General features: G+C 36.9%; 1 long non-coding RNA gene across 4 annotated transcripts in view; it reads left to right on the top strand.

Annotated features, from left to right (window-relative positions):
• The window catches only part of LOC144232539 (uncharacterized), a 245,577-nt gene that overhangs the window by 72,474 nt on the left and 157,702 nt on the right, over window positions 1-15,401 (top strand). Inside the window, exon 3 of one of the 4 annotated variants that reach the window (XR_013335437.1) lies at window positions 959-1,140. The exons of the other annotated variants lie outside the window; for them this stretch is intronic. This is a non-coding gene — a long non-coding RNA (uncharacterized LOC144232539). Of the gene's footprint in view, window positions 1-958; window positions 1,141-15,401 lie in introns of those variants that run through there. 4 annotated transcript variants of the gene reach the window in all.

Genomic DNA, 15,401 nt, shown 5'->3' with positions numbered 1-15,401 from the left:
ATAGTAAAGGTGAGCGTCTTAGGAAACCCTCACCGAAGAAGGAGTGAATAAGTAAAATATGTCATGCACCTTCAAAGGAATATAATACAACAGTCAGAAGTAATTAATTAGATTTAAATATAGCAGCGTGGACCAATCTCAGTAACTTAATGTTGACTTTAAAAAGCAATAAATAGTATGAAAGTGGTATAATATCAGTTATGTAACCTCCATCCACATAATAACACTATATATTTTATTTTAAAGCTTTATTTATTTATTTTGGGAGAAAGAGTGGGAGAGGGACAGAGAGAGAGAGAGAGAGAATCCCAGGCAGGCATCGCTCCATCAGCACAGAGCCCAAAGTGGGGCTCAAACTCATAAACTGCGAGATCCTGACCTGAGCTGAGATCAAGAGTTGGACGCCTAACTGACTGAGCCACCCAAGTACCCCAACACTGTATATTTTAAAGGTACACCTATATCTGTTAAAGGACATGTGTTAAATAAATAAGACTGTGTACCAAAGAGAAAGCAAGGAATAGAATTGACTATGGGGAATTAAGGTAGAAGAAAAAAACCAGCAAAATAAAACAAAAATAGGGGTTTTGCAGTCAATTTTGTGAGAATTTAATCCAATCGATTTTGTGCCCCCTGTGATTTTTAAACATAAAGAATTTTGTAACAAAAGACCCTAAAGGAGAGACTAAAATGAGCATAGCACATTTGGAATGTTCATAAAGAAAAAAAGTTTTAAGCAGAGTTCTGGAGTTACAGAAGTTTTGGTTTGAGAAAAGATGTTCTAGCGAGGAACGTGTCATGGTCAAGGCTGGAACAGGAGGTAGATGTGTGAAAATTGTGTGAGGCTTCTTCTGGCAGAAACTTAATGAAAGCTTGACAGGGTGTAACAATAGATGAAAGCATAAGGCAGAGTTTCTTGTAATCTGCCATTGGGACTTTTGTTTTGATCTTTTCATAGGTTTGGAGGTCTTTGAAAGCACCTGGAAACAATTAAGTGGAGCCTGATAAAAATGAACCCTTTGGAAGAGAAGTCTCGAACACTTGTATGCTGTTCCACTGTCCTTCAGAAACCATAGCTGTCAGAGGTTCTACGACACTTTTTTGTTCTGAGACACTGATAATAAGAGAAATCTTCCAAGAGTATTAGGAATTATTCTCCCGCTGGCATATAAAATAACAACTAACCAACCACCACCACAACAAAAACAGAGCAAAACAAAACCTTTGCTGGTGTTGCAGGGAACAATAATCTGCTGTTCAGCCTACATGAGGAGAAATATCGAGGGGCAGGGACTGGAAATAGACCCTGCATGGCTCTCCATTTTATCATCTCAGGGTCACCTAGCATCGCATCTAAAATTATTAACACCTTTTCTTTACAGCAAAACCTTCCTCAATTAGAAACATATTTTGGTTTAGAAACAAAGTGTACTTTTAGTCACTGTTTACTGGACTGTAAATTGGCAGGGAAAATTATGAAGGGTAATTTGACGATTTACATTGTTTTATTTATTTTTTTTTAAATGTTTTATTCATTTCTAGGAGAGAGAGAGAGAGACAGCGTGAGTAGGGGAGGGTCAGAGAGAGAGGGAGTCACAGACTGAAACAGGCTCCAGGCTCTAAGCTGGCAGTCAGCACAGAGCCCGACGCGGGGCTCGAACCCACGAACCGCGAGATCATGACCTAAGCGAAAGTCGGACGCTCAACCGACTAAGCCACCCAGGCGCCCCCGATTTACATTGTTTTAAAATGTCAATATTTTTTAACTCAATAATTTAGCCCTCAAGAATTTTCTAATTCTGATTTCTAAAGAAATAATTACATATAAACAAAAACATATATGCATAAAAATTAATCATAATATGATTATAATAGCAAAAAATGAAAACTAGCTAAATGAACAAGAACAAAGTTTAAAGGAATTAGACACTTTTGTTTGATGGAATGGTACTGAGTCATGAAAAAATATCTTTAAAAATATTTAGTAACATGGAAGAAACACTCCAAATATATTGGCATGTGAAAAAGCAAGATATAAGTATATTCCCAAATTGAGAAAAAAATATACTACAATATTAACAGTGTTTATCTCTGAATATGAGACCATATACAAAATAATTTCTTGTTTCTTTTCCAAATTCTCTTAAGCAATTATTTGCTACCCTTATAAGACAAAATAAAGAATACATGTTATTTATAAAATCGTACTGGATGAATAAATAAGTTAAACATTGTTGAACCTGATAGTTTAAATAATTCAAAATCATTCTCTTTTTAAAAATATATGTTTGAGTTCCTCTAAGAAATCCTTAAGAATGGACAGTCTAGATATACATCCAGCCATATTTTGGAAATTTTCCAGGTACATATGCTACCTGGATACAGAGGATTTGAAAGGAAGTGGCCAAATTAGAAGTAAATTTTACATCCTCAGAGAACTGAAGAAAATTGAAAAGGCAACAAAAGCTATGCTTTTGCAAAGCATAGTCAAGTACCTTTTTCAAAAGGGTATTTATTCTAGTTCTCACACCAGGCCTCTGGATGGATTCATATTCTAATTCACTGCCCACAGTATCCAGGGCACTTCTTAAGCACCAGGCGTGTGTTGTGGTGTTTTTAATAATAGATAGCAAAATGAAGAATAAGCTCGCGCTGGAAATTAATAGGGGAATTTAAAGAAATAAATAAAGGCTATGAAGGTGATGACCATAACCTATTAAATGTTGGTCACCTCCTGTTTTCTTATCTTTCCCCCAAGTTTCTTTTTTTTTTTTTAATTAACAAAGTATCCCCAACAACAGTTAATAGTACATTCAGCCATGTAACCACCTGCAGAATTTCTGATTAGCAGGGATCAGGGGACATTTTCGTTTGCAGGAACCAATCCTTTTATCCTCAAAATAGAAAAATGAGCCACAAAGTATGAGAGACCACAAACAGAGAGTGTTTTTCTTGCTGAAATGATAAGTAACAGCAGTCATCTACTGTGATGTCATCAGATAGGACTGTAAGGCTCAAAACCGCAGTTGGATCATTAAGGTGCTCACAAAGAAGTGAATTGCAATACTGCCTATTCTTTTCCTTGCATTCAGTGTTTCCAAGGCCAAATGTGTACGTCCCTGGGTTCCTCAGAGTATCCAAAAGGGAAAGAATTTAGTCCCGTAGTTTGCTGCATCAACACTATATTCCAAATGCTTCCAAGACTGAGAACACGGCCTGTTCCCTTCTTAGGAAGTTTGCTTCAAAAGTGATCTCACATCAAAGTACCAACTGATCCAATCTGACAGATACTCCCTATTCCCAAACTAAAGGAAGGAGGTCTCTCCTCGCTCTTAGTTGGAAACTACTAGCTAGAAACCACATGAGGGTGATTAACTTGCTTCATATCTGTCAGAAGAAACTAAAAATAAAGTCATTCCTTATGATGGGAATATTTGAGTCGCATTTTCACACAACTTTCCCAAATTGCAAGACTTGCAGAAGTAACACCTACTCATTTACCAAGGACTCAGAGGCCTGGAATGCACAGTGACCCATTCAAAGTGGAAGCAGACATTTAGGCTGGTGTTTCAAGTAAGTATCAATTCAGACTAGAAGACATAAAATATTACATCATAGAAGCCATAAAAAGATCATATGGAAACTTAATAAATACAAAGTGGGTCAGGATTGACTCGGAGGTGTAAAAACTGAGAGTCAGCCATGATGTCTGAAATTTGTTTTCCTTTTTTAGTAAATGGGAGTGGAATCATTATGTTTGGGAGAGTACAGCTAATATCCTCTGAAATGCCATCTTCATTTTTTCCTCAACGTTGCCTTGGCATATGTTTAGCTTTTCTTATAGAGTTAAGTTTGAAGATCATCCAGTGTAGAAAAGCTGAAATGGATTAAGTTTTGACAAATAAGCAACTGGAGGAGGAAGAGAAGAATTGCCCTGAACAAGAAAAATAAGCAAAGACACAGGGGATAGAACAGGATCTGTTTTCTATTTGTAGTGGAAACAGATAAAGAGAAAAGAATTTAACTGGCAATCAGAAGGTTTAATTTAGATATCTTGAAGATTTTACAGGTTTGCTAGCTACTAATAATTGCTACTTTTTACTAAGAGATAAATTCTTTAGATGCATGATAGGTATGAAGTTTGGCATCACAATTCAGTGTGCGGAATATCTGATTTTCTTTATTGCTATAATTGTCAGATCTCTGATCTGAGCTCCAGCTTGCCTCATTTAGGTAAAGTCATTTCGGATTTTTTTTTCCTTTTTTTAATATGGTGATTTTTTGGTCTGTTCATACCTAGAGGCTCAGAAACCCTATAGTTCAATCTTCCTTCTAGGTTTTCTCTCTCTCCGGTCACCCAAAAGCTTACAGAGACAAGACCGGGTGCAGACTCTCATGCTCTGCACCCTTCCTCTGGTCCAAACAACTCCCCCTGTCCCCAGGGGCTGGCTTTGTCTTCAGCTTCCCAGGATTTCTCCCTGTCCTTCACTGAGCTTTCTACCTCACAGCATATCGGCAGTGTCCCCTGATTCAGGAAACTGAACTGAAACACTCATCTGGTCCTGGAACATTTGCTGAACTGTTCTGAATTCATGCATTCAATTTTCATTCAAATCCCATCCATTCTTCAGGGCCCCAAATATTTCTTCCTGATCCCCTCATCAGAGGGACTTTTCTTTTTTGAATTCACAGTGTGCCCCTCTCCTATGGCCTCTGTCACCTTCTATTGGCACAAACGTTCAGCTGGCAAACACGAGTAGGTAGAGCCCTTGTTAACTGCTGGCCTCTGTGCGACTGGGAGGATGTCTATTCGGATTGACTCTTGGCTGTGTCCTACTGGTTTTTGTTTGGCTTCGTTTTTGCATTTTTAATTCCACCCTGGCCTTCTGCCCTGGGTTATAATACATTATATCCTTGCTTCTCTTTCCTACCATAAACTCCTTGAGGAAAGAAATGTTTCAGTTTGGTAGTTCATTCAGTGTCTTGCACATAGTAGGCAATCAAAAATATTTATTAAATGAATCCTGAGCTAAAACTAGACTAGGCCACACAATTTTCTTTGGTGTAAGGATGAAAAAGCCAGAGGCATCCTTCATCGTTGGCGTATAAATGCAGTTTACTTGCCAGCATTACTGTCTTCTGCCTACTCCCTAATGCCTACTCAAAGTCTCATAATTTTTAATTTGAGAAAAGAACCAGTGGGATACTTTGGTTTTAATTTGTGGAGAAAAAAATAAAATAAAATTATTCAAACTTTGTTCTTCTACCACTGACAGTTAATAATATCTACTGTCATCACACTGAGCATTTTTAAAAGGCATTTGAGAAATTTATCTTTTCCCTGATTTAACATTACATTTTAATTTCAATTCCCTCTCGGGAGGATTAAAACTCAGCAGCACTTTGTCACTTTTGTGACATTACTTTGAGATAAAAACAGAAATAGTAAATACAGCTTAAGAATACTTGCAGTGCCCAAGGACCAGATCCTGAGACTTTCATAAAGTCCCAGATTATTATACAGCATCGTTGTACAAAGACTTGGTTTTATTTTCAGAACTATTAAGTGAAAATACAAGAAAATAAAATAAGCCCCTCCCACCCTATTGTAGATACTGAAAGACAATTTTTTTAACTTTATTTTTTAAAATTTATTTCTGAGAGAGAGAGAGACAGCGTGAACAGGGGAGGGCCAGAGAGAGAGGGAGACACAGAATCCGAAACAGGCTCCAGGCTCTGAGCTGGCTGTCAGCACAGAGCCCAACGCGGGGCTCGAACCCACAAACCGCGAGATCATGACCTGAGCAAAGGTCGGACGCTTAACCAACTGAGCCACCCAGGTGCCCCTTAACTTTAGAACACTTACTTTGTGAGAATAGAAAACAGCACAAAAGTGTGGAGATGTAGATGTTGGTTGGAGGGTTTACCCACCTCCTATCTAAGAGACTGGTTTCTAGAATACAGATTCCATTTCCTGTCTTCACAGAGTTACGGATGAATACGTGAGGTACCTGTGAAATCATTTGCAAATTGCTGAAACTATGAATGTTAAATCTACCAATGCCGGAGGCCTGCTGTTCAGGCCGTCACCAGCTTAGCACTAACTTGGGAGTCCTCCATGTTTATATGGTTGTAACTCTTACCACTACTACCGTTTCCCTAATGAGCCCCAAAACTCCGGAAAGAGTGCTAACTCCTGTGTCATCCTCAATCCTCAGCCTCTTGGAGCCCGGGGGTGTTCAGAGGAGCTCAGACCTTGGAGTTTAGGATTTAATAAGGTTCAGACAGCTCAGTGTCTGGAAGGGCCTGGGCTCTGGATTCAAGTTTATCGTCATGATTCTCAGAGCATGGAGCACAGTCAAATGCAGATTTTTATTCCTAACACCTGACCTACTGGACTAGACTCTCTAGGGGTCAGCCTGGGAATCTGCATCTTAAACTCCCTCCTCCCATGACTTTTTGTAATTGAAAAAAACCACAATGTTAGAGATACTGTGTAAATTTCAAATTTCCCACAGTTCCAGAAAAATGAGCTCCTAACATAAATAGCTTTACTGACTATTTCAGTCAAGAAACCAAAGTTGCCTTCCTGAGTAGTGCCTCACCTGAGTAAAAAGCTCATGACATTTAAAAAAAAAATTTTTAATGTTTTATTTATTTCTAGGAGAGAGAGAGAGAGAGAGAGAGACAGCGTGAGCAGGGGAGGGTCAGAGAGAGAGGGAGTCACAGACTGAAACAGGCTCCAGCTCTGAGCTGGTAGTCAGCACAGAGCCCGACGTGGGGCTCGAACCCACGAACCGCGAGATCATGACCTAAGCGAAAGTCGGACGCTTAACTGACTAAGCCACCCAGGCCCCCCTCATGACATTTTAAACCTGCACATAGAACAAAATTAAATTTTAATCTCAATATAGTTCACCAAAATTTTTTGAGGAATATTTAATTGATTCCTTTGTCTCCCAAAATCTCAAGCAAAGAAGCCCATTCAGCTGTTGTTGAACTAGAAACTCAGAATGACCCAAATGACTATGCATTCATGATGAAGGTCTAAGAAGGGGGTGCCTTTGCTCAACTCTGTCAGGTTAAAATGATTCAGATAACTTCTACACAAACAGCACATCTGTAGTGAACATTCCAGCTTAATTTACTGTCAGCAGCCTTGAATGATGATTGCAATAAAAACATATATTTCTGTCTGAAGCCAAATAGAAGAGGCTACTGTTTTTCACTTAGCGCTGAAAGATTCTATTTTAGAGAGAAACTGAAAGCTTTTGTTTTCAGATAGACATTATAAACATCACTTAGAGCATTTCCTTATTCAGTTTTGTGCAACTAATAGTTTCTTCAAGTTCGTTAGGTGATTGCTAGCAATTAATTAGTAAGGTTAACATTGTATTTTATTGATCAGCCTGACAGCAGTGATTGACAACATTAATATAATTGCTTTATTTCTCAGAAAACCTTACCATGAGAACCAAATAGTAGTGGGAAACAGTTGGGAGATAAAGAAAAATAGATTATATGCTTTAGATTGGGCCAATTACCTTAACATGCTGCCAGGGCTTTGATAACTGAATTAAGGGCAAAGGCTTTCTACCCTTAGGCGGCTAAGAGCTTATTTTCTGTTTTTCCCCCATATCTCTCTCTCATGACAATGAATCTCCACAGGGGACAGAGAAGTTGGTTTTTGATCTGACATACGACCCTACATTACTCTTTCAATTATAATCACAATGAACAAATAAAGAAATAGTTTGTAACCAAAGTTAGAAAATTCAAAGTTCAGTGACTGCATTTAACATCTTTTCTGAAGAAATAAGAGATCAAAAGGGAAGAGAAGACAGTTTGCTCCACTTTATACCCCTCTAAAGTTCTAATGCAGTTACCTATATTCCCTCCTAGTTGCCATTCAGATATGGAATTAATATTGGTTATGTTCCAGAATGATCCTGGAGCTGGCTACAATATTCTTCCCTTAAGTCATGTTTTTTCAAAGATTACTAGGAAGAGAAGGAGGTAGAACCTGAGGATCAGGTCCATCTGGTGATTGCTCCAGAGTTCCAGGGTTTTCCCTGGGAATTTAATAGAAACCTTCAGTCCTTTGTTTCTTCATCTCCTCCTACAAAATGACTAGTTTTTTTTTCCTCAAATGACTAGTTCTTTATTGCACTCAACCTATCCTTCAAAGTGACGATGTTAAACCTTCATAATTACTACAGCTGTCGAAAATTTTAAAGATCGTTTTTCTTCTCATTAAAATGATTAGGAAAATAAGTATAGGTTTTGTTTGGATATTTGCTCAGGATGTTATAGCTATTCTAAAAGTTGTTCAAATATTTCAAACTACTTACAACAAATATAAAATTGTAGATCCCTTTCATTAGAATTACCACTTACTGAGAATACTTTTTTCTTAAGTTTCTAAATTTATTTTGAGAGAGAGAGAGAGAAGGAGGGAGTAGTGGAGGGGCAGAGAGAGAGAGAGAGTGAGAGAGAAGAATTCCAAACAGGCTCTGCAATGTAAGCTTGGAGCCTGAGGTGGGGCTTGAACTCATGAACTATAAGATCATGACTTGAGCCAAAGTCAAGAATTGGACGCTTCACCAACTGAATCACCCAGGTGTCCCAAGGCTATTAGTAGTTTAATAGGGATTGCATTAAATCTATGGATTGCTTTGGGTAGTATGGACATTTTAACAATATTTGTTCTTCCAGTCCATGAGCAAGGAATATCTTTCCATTTGTTTGTATAGTCTTCAATTTCTTTCATCAGTTTTATAGTTTTCGGAGTACAGATCTTTCATCTCCTTGGTTAAGTTAATTTCTAGTTGTTTTATTATTTTTGGTGAGATTGTAAATGGAATTGTCTTTATAATATTCTGCTGCTTCATTATTAGTGTATAGAAATGCAACATATTTCTGTATATTGATATTGTATCCTATGACCTTACTGAATTTATTTATCATTCTGGTAGTTTTTTTGGTGGAGTCTTTAAGGTTTTCTATACATAGTATCATGAAATCTGAAAATAGTGAAAGTTTATACAAGTTTGACTTTTTTAGATTCCACATATAACTGAGATCATGCAGTATTTGTCTTTCTGTGTCTATTTTTTCACTTAGCATAATGTTCTCAATATTCATCGATGTTGTTGCATATGACAAGATTTAATCTTTTTAAGGCTGAATAATATTTCTGTGTGTGTGTGTGTGTGTGTGTGTATCACATTTTCTTTATCCATTCATCTGTCAATGAACACTTGGGTTTTTTCCACATCTAGGCTATTGTCAGCAATGCTGCAATGAATATATGCATAAGATATCTCTTCAAGATTCTGATTTCATTTATTTTAGATATGTACTCAGAAGTGGGATTGCTGGATTGTATGGTAGTCCTCTTTTAACTTTTTGAGAAAGCTCCACACTGTTTTCTGTAAGGCTGTACTAATTTGAATTCCCAGCAGTAGTGTACAGAGGTTTCCTTTTCTCCACATCCTTATTAACATTTATCATCTTTTGTCTTTTTGATAATTGTGATTGTAACAGGTATGAGGTAATATCTATTATGGTTTTGATGTGAATTTCCTTGGTGATTAGTGATGTTCAACACCTTTTCATATACCTATTGGCCATTTGTATGTCTTTATTTGAGAAATGTCTATTCATGTCCTCAGCCCATTTTTTTAATCAAGTTGGGTTTTTTGTTTTGTTGTTTTGTTTTTTGCTATTGAGATGTTTGAGTTATATATTTTGGATATTAACCTCTTATCAGATATATGGTTTGCCGGTAGCTATTATCATTCTCTGGGTTGCCTTTTCACTAGTTGATTGTTTCCATTGCTATGCAAAAGCTTTTTAGTTTGATACAGTCCCACTTGTCTGTTTTGGTTTAGTTGCCCATGCTTTTGGTGCCACATCTTAAAGATCATTGCCAAGACCAATAACAAGATGCTTTTCCTTATGTTTTCTTTTCAGAGTTTAATGGCTTCAAGTCTTACATACGTCTTTAATACATGTTGAATTTATGTTTGTGTGTGGTGTGAAATAAAAGTCCAATGTCATTCTTCTGTATATGACTATCCAGTTTTCCAACATCATTTATTAAGGAAACTATCCTTTCCCTATTGTGTGTTCTTGGCAGTTTTGTCAAAGATCAGTTGAGTGCAGATGCCTGGATTTATTTCTGGCCACTCTGTTCTTTTCCACTGGTTTATATGTTTGTTTTTGTTTTTTTTTTTTTATTTTTTTAGATTTTTTTTTTTTTTCTAGGAGAGAGAGAGAGAGAGAGACAGCGTGAGCAGGGGAGGGTCAGAGAGAGCGGGAGTGACAGACTCCGAAACAGGCTCCAGGCTCCGAGCTGGCAGTCAGCACAGAGCCCGACGCGGGGCTCGAACCCACAAACCGCGAGATCATGACCTAAGCGAAAGTCAGACGCTTAACCGACTAAGCCACCCAGGCGCCCCTATATGTTTGTTTTTAGGCTGGTACCATACAATTTTGATTACTATAGCTTTGTAGTATATTTTGAAATCAGGAAGTGCAATGCCTCCAGCTTTCTTCTTTTTCGTCAAGATTGCTTTGTGGTTCCATATGAATGTTTGGATTATTTTTTCCATTTCTGTAAAAAAAAGCCACTGGTATTTTGATAGAAATTGCATTTACTCTTAATTGCATAGTTGTTTTTAATTAAAACATTATATTATGTATATCACTACTACCCCTAATATATTGACAGGCAGTTGCTTTAATTGCTTTGATATATTTAAATGGATCACCATTTAAGTTTCTCTGTTTGGAAACAAGGGTACTAGATGGAACTTCTCTTATGTATATATGGAGCAGTGAAGTCATTGGAGGAAATGTCTATGTTTTTTTTTTTAATGTTTCAAATTTTTTTGTTTTTTACAAATAGTTTATTGTCAAATTAGTTTCCACATAACACCCAGTGCTCATCCCCACAAGTGCCCTCCTCCATGCCCCTCCCCCCCACATCCATCAGTCGTCAGTTTTTGTCAGCATTCAAGAGTCTCTCATGGTTTGCCTCTCTCCCTTTCCCCCACCACTTTCCCCCTTCTTCTCCCCCCTCGTTCCTCAGTTAAGTTCCCCCTAATCCTCCTATATGCGCAAACATATGATATTTGTCCCTCTCTGCCTGGAAATGTCTATGTTTTAATCTCAGGAGTTTGCTTTATCACTGAGGTCCTAAAAGGCTCTCTATGTAGATTAAACTAATTTAGAAAGAGTCTGAAGGTGATGTTGAATATATCATTCATTGTAATAAAGAATTTTTAACCAAAGAAATGTTCCTCTTGATTGTCCAAAGTTTCAAACTTCAAATGCAAGTTTCTCACTTCTTAGAAAAAGAAATATAGCATAGATATACTTTTGATTCAAATTGCTTTTATACTAATGAACAAATAAGTTTTACACTGTTGTATTTTCGTGTTTTTCTTTTAATTGGGCCTTAGTTTATGGCCCTATTGTGATACCTTAATCTAATAAGATTTTTTTTTTTTTTTAAGGTAATGACTGTCACAGAGCCTGTTTATCCAATTCAGAGCGTCCCCTGATAATTCATCTAGTTTGGATTCTCTGTAATTATGTGGCATTTATAGTCTCTCCTCAATGTACTCATATTACTCTTATGTCAATTGCCAGAATTGGGCAAAATAAGTTGGGCCTTCATTTTCCTTTGCTGCATCCCTAGTAATTGTATGAAGAGTACTGTGAAGGCTCTTTTTAAATTCCTCTCACTCTGAGGTAAGCCTTTATAAAGGTAGACATAATGCAGAAAGCAGAGACTTGCACTGAGAATGACATTGTTTCATAAAAATGTCAGTGATTATTAATTCATAGAAGATTTGTGAGGCAAGTGGAAAGACCTGATAAGCCTCATTTCCTTGACCATATTCATTTTTCACCCTGGAAAATAAATTTTGCTAATCACTATTTAAAATTGCATTTGCCTTTTACCCGTGTTCATTTTAATTAGTTCAAGTTTGTGGGATGTAAAAATGTTTTCCTATTCATCAAGATGTTACTAGAATAATGCTGTCCAGAGTCCTAGGTATTTCTGAGAAAACGGGCTTCTTCATAACATTAAAGAATACTTCTGAGGGCACTTTCCCAAGTATGTGTACGAAGAGTCCAAAAATATGTAATTCCAAAGAAAATAACTTATTTTCAAACCTCTCATCCCTGAAAATCCAGGAATTCTAAAGAATAATTATATTAACCTACATTGCACTCTAAATTTTCTCAAGAACCTCCAAGAACACAGAGTGCTGCTTTAAAACAGTACTGCACTAACCCCAAAGACTGTTAAACTGCAAGTAATATTTCTTTCCAGTACCAAATTCTCACGACTTGCTTTCAAATGCTGAGGATATCCTCGGAGGCTCCTCTGTGAATCCAAAGGTCAAGGAACTGACATTTCAGTATCAGCAACATAACTTCGGAAGCTAGGAGAAACATAAACACAGTGAGTCACTTGTCCAGTCTTGACAAGTGATATGACTCGTGCAATGTGAGACATCCCAAGTGAAAACAACAGATGTTAGTATCTGCTTTGGGTAAGAGATCCTGGCAGGTCATAGCCAGAATGCGAATGAGCATCTTGAACTCCCTTAAAAAAAAAAAAAAAAAGCTATCAGGTTAAGAGGATCTAAATCCAGAAATTATGTATACCCACAGAATTCATATCACGAACTCTGAGGACAGACAGAATTAAATGCCAGTCTTTGGAGACATTTTTCTGAACCACAGATATATTTGTGCCAATCAATGCTGCAATTGACTTTTAAGTGGATTTGAACCAAAAGTGAAGACTTTTTAATGAAGGCTTTAAGAGGCTTTACATTTAATTTAGTAATAAATAATAAAACTTTCTCCCAAACCTTGCTGAAGTGGTAATTTAAAATACATATCCATTCAAATACTTCTTTGTAAAAAAAAAAAAAAAAAGACTTTTTAAACAGGCTCTGATATATTCTAAGCTTTTCTAGATCGAAGAGTTTAACTAACTCATCTTTCCCTCATAGCACCAGGCAAAATAACTTGTCCAGAGTGGTGCTCAATTCCTATTTGTTGAATAAAGAATGCTTTTTAACATATTATTGCCTTGATGAAAAACCCAGAAGAGATCCCAACCTCATACCTGTTCTACTCAAGTGTTAGTGTCCACTGTACTCCCTTCCTGTTTGTCGTGGCTTGTTTCCTCTTTGAATTCTTGCTACTGTGGTTGTGCTGCCGCTTTCTCTTTGTCTCCTCCCTCGTAGCTGCCATCAAGCCCTGACACTCCTCCTACTGCTTGGCCTACAAAGCTCTCTGTATGACTGTTTCACCCTTTTGAGTCTGGTAATTCTCATGTATATCCTTTCTAATCACTGAATGTATGTTACACTTGTGTTATAATCAGAGGGAAAGGCCCAGGTTTTCTTGGCTCTCTTTCCCCTCAGGTTCCAGACTAGAGTGAAGAATGAGTGTGAATATTCATATGAATGAATCTGAATAAGGATGTGATGGTATCCTGAAGAACTGGCTTTAAGAGATTTTCATGGAGCCAGGAAAGCCCAGTTAACTTGAAGATTCAGCTCACTTCCATTGAATAGGCTTGGATTTAGGTTCAGTCCATCCAAACCCTCTCTAAATGGGACAGATGTGTGATTTTCTTATAGAATTATTGCTAACTTTGAATAATATATGGCTGCAAGCCCACAGAATTTAAGCTTTTGTGTTCATAAAAATTCTACATTAATGCTAATTTCTCTCTCTGTCTTTCTCTGATTAAAAATAAATGGTGCCAATTTAGCATCGCAAGAATGAGTTGAGATGGATGTGTACAAATATCTTTTAAAAATTATTGGAGAATGTATGCAATTCCTCTTAGAGAATGAGTTTTGCATTGTTGGGGTGTCCATATTCTATTTCAAACTGTCTTCTGTTTGAAGATCTTCCAAAGATCTTAGGAGGAAGAAAGAAGAATTACATTATAGCAAGTTTTCTTTTCCTACTGACTCATTACATTAAAATTTCCACATAGCAAGAGAGTGTACCAGTTTCCCTCAAATCCCGAGGTTTCTGACATTACCATTTGCTAAAGGGAGTCAACTAGACAAAATGGATCACCATCCCCACAGGAGGATAAGGGCTGATAATTTATATGCACTGGATCGATAAGAAAGGCAAAGGAGAACCAGAGAGAAAGAGTGAGGGAGAAAAGGAAAAAGAGATAAAAGATACAAATAACATATGATGTGAACTGGAAACTAGCTCTAAGTTGACACTAATATATAACTGTACATGGAGGCTTTGCATCTCTTCAGCTGATACAGAATAGGATCCAGTCCTCACTACAAACCTGCTGTAAAGCTCAGTTTTTCTTAAGTTATTACAAGGCCTGAATTTTAACATACCATTTCCTTGACGAGAAACCCTTGAGAGACCCCAACTCCATGCCTATCCTATTCAAGTCAAAACTCTCCTTCAATTTTCTTTCAATTTTCTCACTCTTCCTTTCTCTTTCAGGACTTGTTCACATATGGAGTTCTTGCCACTGGGATAGTGCTGTCTCTTTCCCATAACTTTTTCTCATTATTTTTTGAACTTCTAATGTGTTCTAAATGCTGCTGTATCAGCAAATGAAACAAAGTCTCTATCCTCATGGGATTTATATTCTAATGAATGACCAGAATCTAAATATCAGTCAATATAGTAATATTCATTAATTGAGTAACTGCTTGGTGTTAGATTATTGTATGTCATTTCTGAGTTAATCCTCAAAATAACTCTAAGAAGTAGAGCTATCGATGTCCTTATTTTTACAGATATAGATATATATATATATACACACACACACACATATTATATATATATAAAAGCTGGAATTAAGAGAAAGCTAAATTGCCTCTGCAGTGTCACATACCTAATAAAAGGTGGAAGTTGGATTTGAACCCAGATTCCTCTGACTGCTAAGCAGGATAGCCCAGACAGGCTTTAAATACCAGAGTGCTAACCTAAGTGATAAGGATTATATTGCACTTTATACATGTTATGTATTGTAGTGAAAAATATAAACTAAGAAAGATATAACTTTATATATTACATTAATTTTACATCATAAGTTTTATTTTGTGTAGAGCCATTGGGGTAGTAAATGACAAAGTATTTCTTTTCATGTTAAACCCTTTATTAAACTAATGCACCTTTTGCAGCTTCCCTACAGTGTTCTCAATCTTCTCTAAGGACAGCATTTTGCTTGCCTACAAAGTATACTTTTAAAAGATTTCTAAAAATTGTCAAATGAAAAGTATCATAGTGATGGAAAAAGGCTGTTCAGTACTCTCTTTCCTCTGAGTTCTCTTTGGCTTCCCTGTTGATTCTTAGCCATCTACTTTCAGAGG

The sequence above is a fragment of the Crocuta crocuta genome, unplaced genomic scaffold, assembly GCF_008692635.1.
Source record: "Crocuta crocuta isolate KB4526 unplaced genomic scaffold, BGI_CrCroc_1.0 scaffold14, whole genome shotgun sequence".
Lineage (NCBI taxonomy): Eukaryota > Metazoa > Chordata > Mammalia > Carnivora > Hyaenidae > Crocuta > Crocuta crocuta.
The sequence above is the reverse complement of the archived record's forward strand: the minus strand, read 5'-3'. Positions and strand labels throughout refer to the sequence as shown.